This window comes from Venturia canescens, chromosome 5 (assembly GCF_019457755.1).
Source record: "Venturia canescens isolate UGA chromosome 5, ASM1945775v1, whole genome shotgun sequence".
NCBI classification, from domain to species: Eukaryota; Metazoa; Arthropoda; class Insecta; order Hymenoptera; family Ichneumonidae; genus Venturia; species Venturia canescens.
The window spans coordinates 17,042,445-17,052,211 of record NC_057425.1 but is presented as its reverse complement, the minus strand read 5'-3'; positions in this window follow the sequence as shown (position 1 = coordinate 17,052,211).

The window sequence follows — 9,767 nt, the reverse complement described above, 5'->3', positions numbered from 1 at the left end:
TTATGTGCGCTATGTCATTTTAATGTAACATCATGACTTCTAACACACTTTCACTATAATACTATATGTTTGGATCACTGAAATACAGCAAAAATCTGCAAACTATAAAATTTATATACTGTGCCATTCATTTTACTTTTTGACTCTCACCGTAACATAAATATGAAGTGAAAAATTCATTAGAAAAGTTTTCAGTTGCTCATTTATGGATGGATTTGAAACTGCTGTCTTCCCAACTAATGGCGCAGATACATTGAATCGCAGCAGATACCTGCGAACTTTGAAATTTCTGTGGATAAGTATATGTACTAGTATCATCCCCTCTCTTTGATTATAGTAATATGGAATGGAACTTTGTTCAGCAAGTTTTAAAGTGTTTCTTTTCAAATAGTATTGAAGTTCGTATTACTGCGGTATGGAGTGAATAACTTCAAACTTTGATATTTTTGTGTCGCAGCATGTGTGCCAATCATTTTAATTTTTTACTCTAACCGTAACATGTAATTTCAAAAATTCATCACAATAGTTTTCAGCTTTACTATTTAACTTAATTTTCCTTTTTCTAAATTCCATGCTAAATTTCTTAATTTCTAAATTTATTTCTAAATTATCCTGAAATGAAATGTTTTCCTCCACAACCAATGCAGGTACCTTAATCGTCTTTGATTTCCGTTGCTCTGTAGAATTAAGTACGCTCAGTTTTTTTTGCTTCTTTGAGTTCTGACACAATAAATGTTTTCGGGTGCCTTTTTTCTGCAACTATCAAACTGTAGATAATTGGATCTCAGCGGCCACTTGCAAACTTTGGAAATATATTTCATCGGGGGCATGTTTTGGATGACACGAAAACGTCTAGATTCAGAATGCAAAAGCAACATTTAAAAATGGCCAATTCTGTTGGATTTGTTGTGTCTTGAATTTGATCTGTCTTTCCTCTTCTCCTTTCTTTTTTCTAATGTTATAAGCCGGAAATCACATCTCAGCCCGCAACACGCATTGCTACATGCTCTTGAGTTCCCAATGGACAAAACATATTAGGGTAAAAGGAAAAAAAGCGCCAAAGTCCAAGAACAGACCTGTGACGAAATATTTCCAGTAAAATTTTGACGCAAAATAGGTCCTCTTTCGTGGAAACCAGCGTACTAAGCCGAAAATCATGTCCCGGCCTCCAACTCGCTTGCGACCGTGCGCTTGGGTTTCTAATTGACAAAACATATCAAAGTACAAAGAAAAAAATTGCCAAAGTCCAAGGACAGACCTGTGACGAAATATTTTCAGTACTATTTTGACGAAAAATTGGTCTTTTTTCGTGAAAACCAACGTTATAAGACGAAAATCATAAATAATCCATAGAAATTCAAACTAAAATCCTATAGTCAACTGAAAATAAATAAGGAACTTTTGAGAAAAAAGACGTGATATCAAACCATAAACTTCCCCTAAAAAAAAAAAGGTTGGGACAAGTACATTGATGGTCCCTCGTTTGCTGATAATTCCATCCATAAAAAAAACTTACAACAAATTTTTTGAAAAATTGTCAAAAAAATTATTTTATAAAAAAAAAAACAGAACAATTCGAAAAAAATTTCATTAATCTTGAAAAAACATTATATTAAAACAAAAACTAATCTGTATTGAAACGGCACTCCCTTTTTCACCACACAAAATCACATTTGAATCACGCGCCACGCGAACTCGCGTTTAGCCGCTCGACGCGACTCACCGTGACTCGGCGTGAAGGCTATCACCTCATAGAAATCGACTCTTTTCTTTCATAATTATAATTCTTTGGTGTTCCAACACCTCAATTAATACAAAATTTACAAGAGGCAAGGTTCAATTGAATAAAACTAATTAAAAATTCAGTCGAAAAGACAATTAAGAGAGTTCAGGTAAAACTTGTCCAGAAAACTCCAATTGCGTGCTGGCTCCAACAGAAATGACCAGTCACGAGCGAGCATTTGGTTCCAGGGGAAATAATGATCGAAAATGATCATAATGTATTAATTTAACGTTGATTAAAAGATAAACTTGATCCATTTAAACTTTAAAAAGCAGAATACAATTTTTGTTCGTTAAAAGCATTTAATTTCACACAGAAATCATTAAGTTCTCAAAAGCGAGGGAAAACAGCCTCAAGCTTGTCCAATTACGGCGCGAGCGGGAATTAGCGACCAATCCATGAATTTAGAGAGCAAAATTCTGGTTGGAGATTATTTTTCAAAGCGAATCAAAGTCCAAGTTATTTTTAGACAGAATTATCATTATTATTTCTTTGTTCAAACGAGTATAAAAGGCCGTGCGGAGCAGCAACGGCAGCTCATTCTTGAATCAGCTCTCGCTTTAGTACAGAGGTAGTGACTCTGGAAATCAGCTCCAACAAACCAACCAACCCAAATACTCCAAATTTCACGCCAAGAGGGAGGGGACTGAGCGATTCCGTTCAGGCCAAAGATTCGAGGGTGAAATTCCTTTCCGATCACGCCGAGAGGGAGGGGACTGAGCGATTCCGTTCAGGCCAAAGATTCGAGGGTGATAACCTATCCATTCCTTATTGAGAGGGAGGGGACCCTGCGATTCCGTGGGGTCTGAAGATTCTCAATTCGGTTCCTTCTATTCCTATGCTAAAGAGGGAGGGGACGGTGCGACTCCGTACGGTCTGCAGATTCTTGGCATAGGACTATTTTCACAAATTTCCCCTTAAAAATTATTTTGTTGGAAGCAATAGTAATCTATTTCGAAAGCATAAGCTCCACTACTCTCTTTGAAGCGAGGGCTGTTTCCCACAGACGAATCATTCTAAATGTTTGATCAAACTAAAAATTAATTAGATTGTCAAGCAGAGTTCAATCAATCTCAGTTGATTTGTATCGAGCCAGTCCACAAACATCATTTAAAATTATATAGAATCAGAATTAATCAGATTGATCAAATTTGCGAAAGAGGAATTAATTTCTGAGCTCACAGATCAGAACTTATAAAAAAATTTAACAAAAGAGAGCAAAAATAACTATAATTGGACAAGTTTCTTGACATTAGGGAAAGAAAGCGTAAATTGGACAAGTTTATTGATACTAGGGAAATATTTTCGTTTACCCCCGAGACACCAACGATTTGCATCACATTTTCATTTGTTCAACAAAACTATTTTGAATAAACACGATTATTATATTCTTTAAACACAAATTCTCATTCTTTCGTTCATTTCATGCCTGCTCCTAAATTTTAGTAGCTCGAAAACACGCGTAGCGGGGGACGTCTAAAAAGCGTACCGTTACAACTTGGCGCCCAACGTGGGGCAGGCATTGCAAAAGGACGTGAGAATTTAGAAATTTTTTCTCTTCTTTTCTTTGAAAAATTACTTGAGTTCTTGAAATGGCCGATACAAACAAAATAGAGGAAGTTATCACGGATTCTGGATTCCAGAACCCAAAAACAGAAGCTCAAACACATGATTTCACAACCACGCTTCCGCCTCCCGGAGCGGGTGATATTTTTAATGAGTCAAGGGGCATTTTCGCTGACAATTTAGATGAGAAAAGTGATAAAGAAGAAAACCGCTTGGACGAATTTGGCACGCCAAAATCGGACCGTGGACAACCAAAATTTGGAGAAGCCAACAACCAATTATTGGTCAGTTTGATGGAGGCAATGCAGGAGATCAAGTCGCAGGTCTCAAGTATGGCGAATGAGATCGCCAAAAATAACCAGGCCTATACCGAATTAAGGGCCGAATTTTCGGAAAGATTTACCGTCATGCAGGCTAAAATTGCATCCGACGTACATCAAATTTACGAGCCGATCAAGCGTCACGTGACCGGCCTCACAAAGATTGTTCAAGAGAATGAGTCAAAGAGCGCGGTGGTCGAAGTGAGCATGGCTCAAATGCAGTTGGACGTAAATGCAATCCGGAAAAGGGTAGAAAACTTGGAAACTAAAGAAAAGTTCCAGAGCCCAACCACCGAGAGTACGCGAATCGTTCCGAAACCCGAAGTTGAGGACGAAGAATCAGACGATGGTGACGGTCATCGAGAAACAAAAATATCTCATCACGATACCATGCCTCTAAACCATAAAATTAAAATAAAGGCACCAACGTACGATGGGTCGAAGGAAAAACGACCGATGAAATTCATCAGGGAGTTTCGAAAATATTGTGAGGTGATAAACCCCACTTTCACAGAAATGAAATATCTGATCGGGCAGTGCCTCGAAAAAACAGCCCAAGAATGGTGGGTCCTCGTAGAAGAGGAAATAGATGACTTCGAGGACGTAGAAACCAAATTCATAAATCGATTCTGGAGCTATGAGGTGCAAAGGAAGGTCCGCAAGGAACTCGAATTCGGGAAATATCCCGAGAAAAGCAAAATGACCAAGGTCGAGTATGCCACTCGAACGTTTGGAACGGCTAGGGATTTGATTCCACCGCCATCTGACAAAGACATTGTGGCTTCTTTGTCACAACATTTCACGGAGGAAATAAGGGCCACAATCATAAGCCGAGGTTTCTTAAATCTCGAGCAATTGATCGAATTCCTCGAAAAACTGGACCAAAGTGGTCCAGTAAATGAAGGAATGGAGGAGGAGAAACCCCCAAAAGCTCAGGGCCACAAAAATCATGGCGACAAACATGAGCCAAGGCCTTTCAAAATGCCGCAAAACGGGGGTTACCAGAACCAAAACTGGAGACAAAATGGTCAACCAAACAATAATTGGCAACGAAACAATGGTGGTAACAATGGAGGATACAATAACAACAATTGGAACCACCAACAAAGTAGAAATTTCAACCAACAGGGTTACCAACAAAACAATAACCAACGACCGAACAATGGGTATTCCAACCAACGGCCGAAGGACGGAAATTTCCGCAACAACCAACAAAACTGGGGAAATAATTATAACAATCGACCTCCCTATAATCCCAACTACCAAAATCGAAATTCAAGTCCACCTAACCAAAATAACGGCTCGCCATACGACAACGAACCCAAACAACAAGCGATTCAAACCATAGAGGCGAAAGTTGAACCTCAACCATCGACCTCGAAGGCGGGAAACGCGTAGGCGTTGTACCCGTGCTTTTTAGAAATTTCAAAAACAAAAATGACCAAAATATGCGAGGTACAACGAAAAATGAAATTAATGAAGAATACACGATGCAAGAGGCAACAAAATGGTACCTCAATGGCGAAAAACGCTTAAATCGTGATAATGAGTTTCCCATTAATACAATCTTCACGGATACCCGTGAATTCTTGTTAGGAGAGGAAATAAATGGGGAGGCAGTCCCGATTATAGAATGCCCAGAAATTTACGCGAAAATCGAGGGGATTCCGGTAACTGCACTTATAGATTCTGGTTCTAAAGTGACTACGATTTCGGAGGAATTCTATTTGGAAAATAAAGAAGTTTTAAAAAATTGTCCTCTTTTGCCAGTAACAGGAGTTACGGTAAAAGGGGCAATAAAAGGTAAAATGACTAAGATAAAGCATCAGATTATGGCTGTTACAGAAATTGGAAAAATCAAAACTTACGTGAAATATTTAATTGTGCCTGGCTTAATTAGGGATGTGTTGCTAGGGGTAGATGCCCTACAACCCTTAAAAAGTTTAATAGACCTGGGAGAGATGTCTCTCCAGGTCAGATACAATGAAGAAATTGAAATAATTCCCGCAGTAGGGAAAATTGAAAAAGAAAAAATTGGAGAATTAGAAATTAAAGAAAAAGAGAGTAATGTCGTTGTTAAAGAAGAGATAAAAAATAAAAATGAGAATGAAGTTGAGGAAGAGAATGAAAAAAATAAAGGAGAAATTAAAAATGAAAAAGTTATTGATGAAGATGAAGTTGAGGAGAATGTTGTGAAAAAAGAAGACAGTGAAGTAAGGGAGGGAGAATTAAAAAGGAAAATCAAAGATGAAGAAATTGTGGGAGAAATTAAAAATGAAGAGAATGAAAATGAAGCTAATGGGGAAAATAAAAGTTATGTAAAAAAAGAAATCAAAAATGAAGAAGTTAAAGGCGATGAAACAATTGGTGAAGAAGAAACAATAGAAAAACAAACCAAAAAAGAAAAAGAGAATATTGTTGAGAAGGGAGAAGTTGAGTTAAAAGTTGAAGTAGTTATTGAAAAAGGGGAAATTAATGAAAAATCAGGAGTAGAAAAGAATAATGAGTTTAAGGAGACTGTGAGAAGAAAAGTTATTAAGCCAGTGCAAAGTTTAGAGAAAATTATAGTCCAGCCAGTACATAATCTGATGTACAATCGAGAAAATAATGAAGAAGTCACAATAGAGGAAATAAACGAAATCGTAGATCACACAGAACTCTCCGAAAAAGAAAAAGAAACCCATAGGCAAGTTTTATGGAATAGAAGGAATGTTTTTCGAAAAAGTACAGGTAGAATCTCGGTTTACGAACACGAGCTAAATATTACGACGGATAAACCGATCGTTGCTCACGCTTACGAGGTTCCATTAATGCATCGGGAAAAAGTGGATGAAGAAATTGAGAAGTTGTTAGATTATGGGATTATTCAAAGATCTAGTAGTCCGTGGATCAATCCAATCATTCCAGTCATAAAAAAAGATGGGTCCGTTAGGTTGTGTTTGGACGCGAGAAAATTAAATCAGGTTATGGAGGACGATCACGAGTCAGTGCCCAATATCGAAGAAGTTTTTCAAAAATGTCATACAGCAAAAGTCATGACAACGCTCGATCTAACGAATAGTTTTTGGCAAATTCCTCTGCATCCAAATTCAATGAAATATACGGCCTTTAGATATCGTGGAAAAGTGTACGAATTTACTGTCACTCCATTCGGATTAAAAACGAGTACTGCATCATTATTAAGAGCCTTAGATATTATTTTACACGGTCTCGGCGACCACGTGATTAATTTTGTAGACGATCTATTGTGCATCTCAACAAGCTTCGAAGAGCATATGCAACAATTAGATGAACTTTTAGACCGATTAGAAAAACACGGTATGACAATCAAACTAAAAAAGGCCAGATTTTTCAGGAAAGAAGTAGAGTTCTTAGGCCATATTTTAACAACTGAAGGTATTAAACCCCAGCCTGAAAAGATACAGGCAATACACGATTTTCCTGCGCCGCGAAACTTAAAACAGCTTAGAGGTTTCCTTGGTTTGATCAATTATTATACAAAGTTCACAAAAGAACACGCAAAAGAAACAATTCCTCTTTTGAAACTGCTGCGAAAAGAAACAAAATGGGATTGGGATAAAGAAAAACAAATAGCATTTCAGAGAATAAAAAATTTATTTGTCGAAAACGTGCTTTTAAAACATCCTGATCCAACGAAAGAGTACATATTGCAAACAGATGCAAGCAATTATGCATTGGGGGGCACTTTAGCTCAACGCGACGATAACGGAGATTTAGGGGTCGTAATGTTTGCAAGTAGGACGCTAAAAGGGCCAGAATTAGCATACACGACTACTGAAAAAGAATTACTGGCAATTGTGTGGTCGCTAAAAAAATTGAGAACTTATTTGTTAGGATCAAAAATCAGAGTCGTAACAGATCACCAAGCAATCACTTTTTTGAAAAATAGTCAGCTGTTAAGCGAACGTTTGACTAGATGGATACTAGCAATTCAGGATTACGATATCCAATTTGAATACTGTCCCGGTACGAGAAATGTTGTAGCCGACGTCCTAAGTCGTTTAAATCCTCCGGATACGGGGGGCAGAAAAGGAAGAGAACTCGTCATAAATACGATGCTAGCAACAAAACCATCTAGAGAATTAGAAAACATGATGAAAAACATAGGAGATTGGCAAATGAGGGACGAAAAAATTCAGGAAATCAGAGAGAGGATTGCAAATCAACAAGACGATAAATTTCAGTTGAGAAATAATATTTTATTGAAAACGAATTCGAGTAAAGTGGTGCTGCCGCGCGAAATCTTCCAACGTCTAGTATCTGAAACACACGAAATGTACGGTCACATAGGGGCAAAGAAAGTTTGGAAAATTATAAATGAGGATTTTACTTACCCAAGAATGTATCGCGCTGTTAGACAAATTCTCGCATCATGCGATTCGTGCCAAAGAAACAAGGTTCCGAATCAGCATTCATATGCGGCACAGCAAAACATCATTCCGGAAGGACCCGGAGATATCGTATCAATCGATTTTTTCGGTCCTTTGCCGGCCTCACAAGGCGGAATGAAACACATCCTCGTTACGATCGATGCCTTTTCAAAATTTGTAGCTCTCTATCCACTGAAAGCTGCAACAGCGCCAGCTACAATTAATAAAATATTCAATTATTACATTCCGGAAAATGGAAAACCAAGAAAACTACAATTCGATCACGGAACACAGTTTACGTCGCGATTATGGTTACAAAAATTAGCTAGTGAGGGAATACAACCGGTTTTCTCGTCTATCAGACATCCTCAAGGAAACGTAGTAGAAAGGGTAAACAGAGAGATAGGGAGATTTTTTAGAACGTTCCTAACTGACAAGCACACTGATTGGCTAAAATGGGTCAAGGTAATTGAAGATTGTATTAATGAAACTCACCACGATACTACGGAAATGACACCAATTGAGATACAAAAAAATATAAAACCTCAAAGAATCTGGAAAAATTGGATTCAAATCGATAAAGAAGAAAATGAACAAGGAGATGAGATTGAAGAAAAATTAATGCTGGCGCGAGAAAGGATTACAAGAAAAGGAAGAAAAAGAGCTGAAAAGTTCGATCAAAAACACAAATTGATTGAATTTCAAGTGGGAGATCTTGTGTTAGCAAAAGCATGCAACGTGAGTGACCCAATAAACAAAAAGATGGCAAAGTTCTTTTCTATCTACGAAGGACCGTACAGAATCAAAAAACGAATAGCAGCTGCTACTTACATTCTAGAAAACGCCCACACCGATGTGGAGAGGGGAATGTACCATGCTGCCAACCTGAAAAAATACAAACGTTAAATAAACAAAGAATAAATTCATGATTTTCATTTAATACTCACCGACGGGACGAACTCCTGAGGGAACCTGAAAAAAGAAAAACAAAGAAATTATACTTTTAGTTATCCTCTAAATTGGAAATAAGAATCATGCGTACTTACCTAGAAGAATGTCTCACCCGGTGAACCTGAAAAATAAAAAATTAAAATTAAACAAATAATAAATGAGGCTATCAATTTGAGTTAATACTTACCGTTGGGGAACGAATTCCTGACGAAAACCTGAAAAGAGAAAAAGAGAAAATTATTATTATGATTTAAACAACTAAAAGATAAAAAAATTTATGTTTACTTACCAGAATGGTTACTCCACACACGACGAGGACCATCAATTTTATGAAAAACCTGAAAATAAGAAAAAAAATTAATAAAATCGAAAACAAACTAAAAAATTCACCACTTACCTTATAATTTTATGGAAAACCTGAAAAACATGAAAAAAATTAATAAAATCGAAAACAAAATAAAAATTTAAATAACTACCTATAACTACCATAACTCGAGTAAACATAAACGGAAAAGCAACAATGAAAAGGAAATGGAAGAAAAATTGGACAAGAAAGAGCGGCAAACTTCACTGCGCTCGAAAGGGATGCTCGAAAAAAGGGCCACGCCGGCGGACTTCACCGTGTAGCGAAAGGCGGTGCAGCAGACAAAGAACGGGGAATCCGGTGATCTTGAACAAAAATTGAATCACCGAACAAGAATCCGGTAATGATGAATAGAAATTAAATCCCCGAGCCCAACGAACAAAGAGGCACGC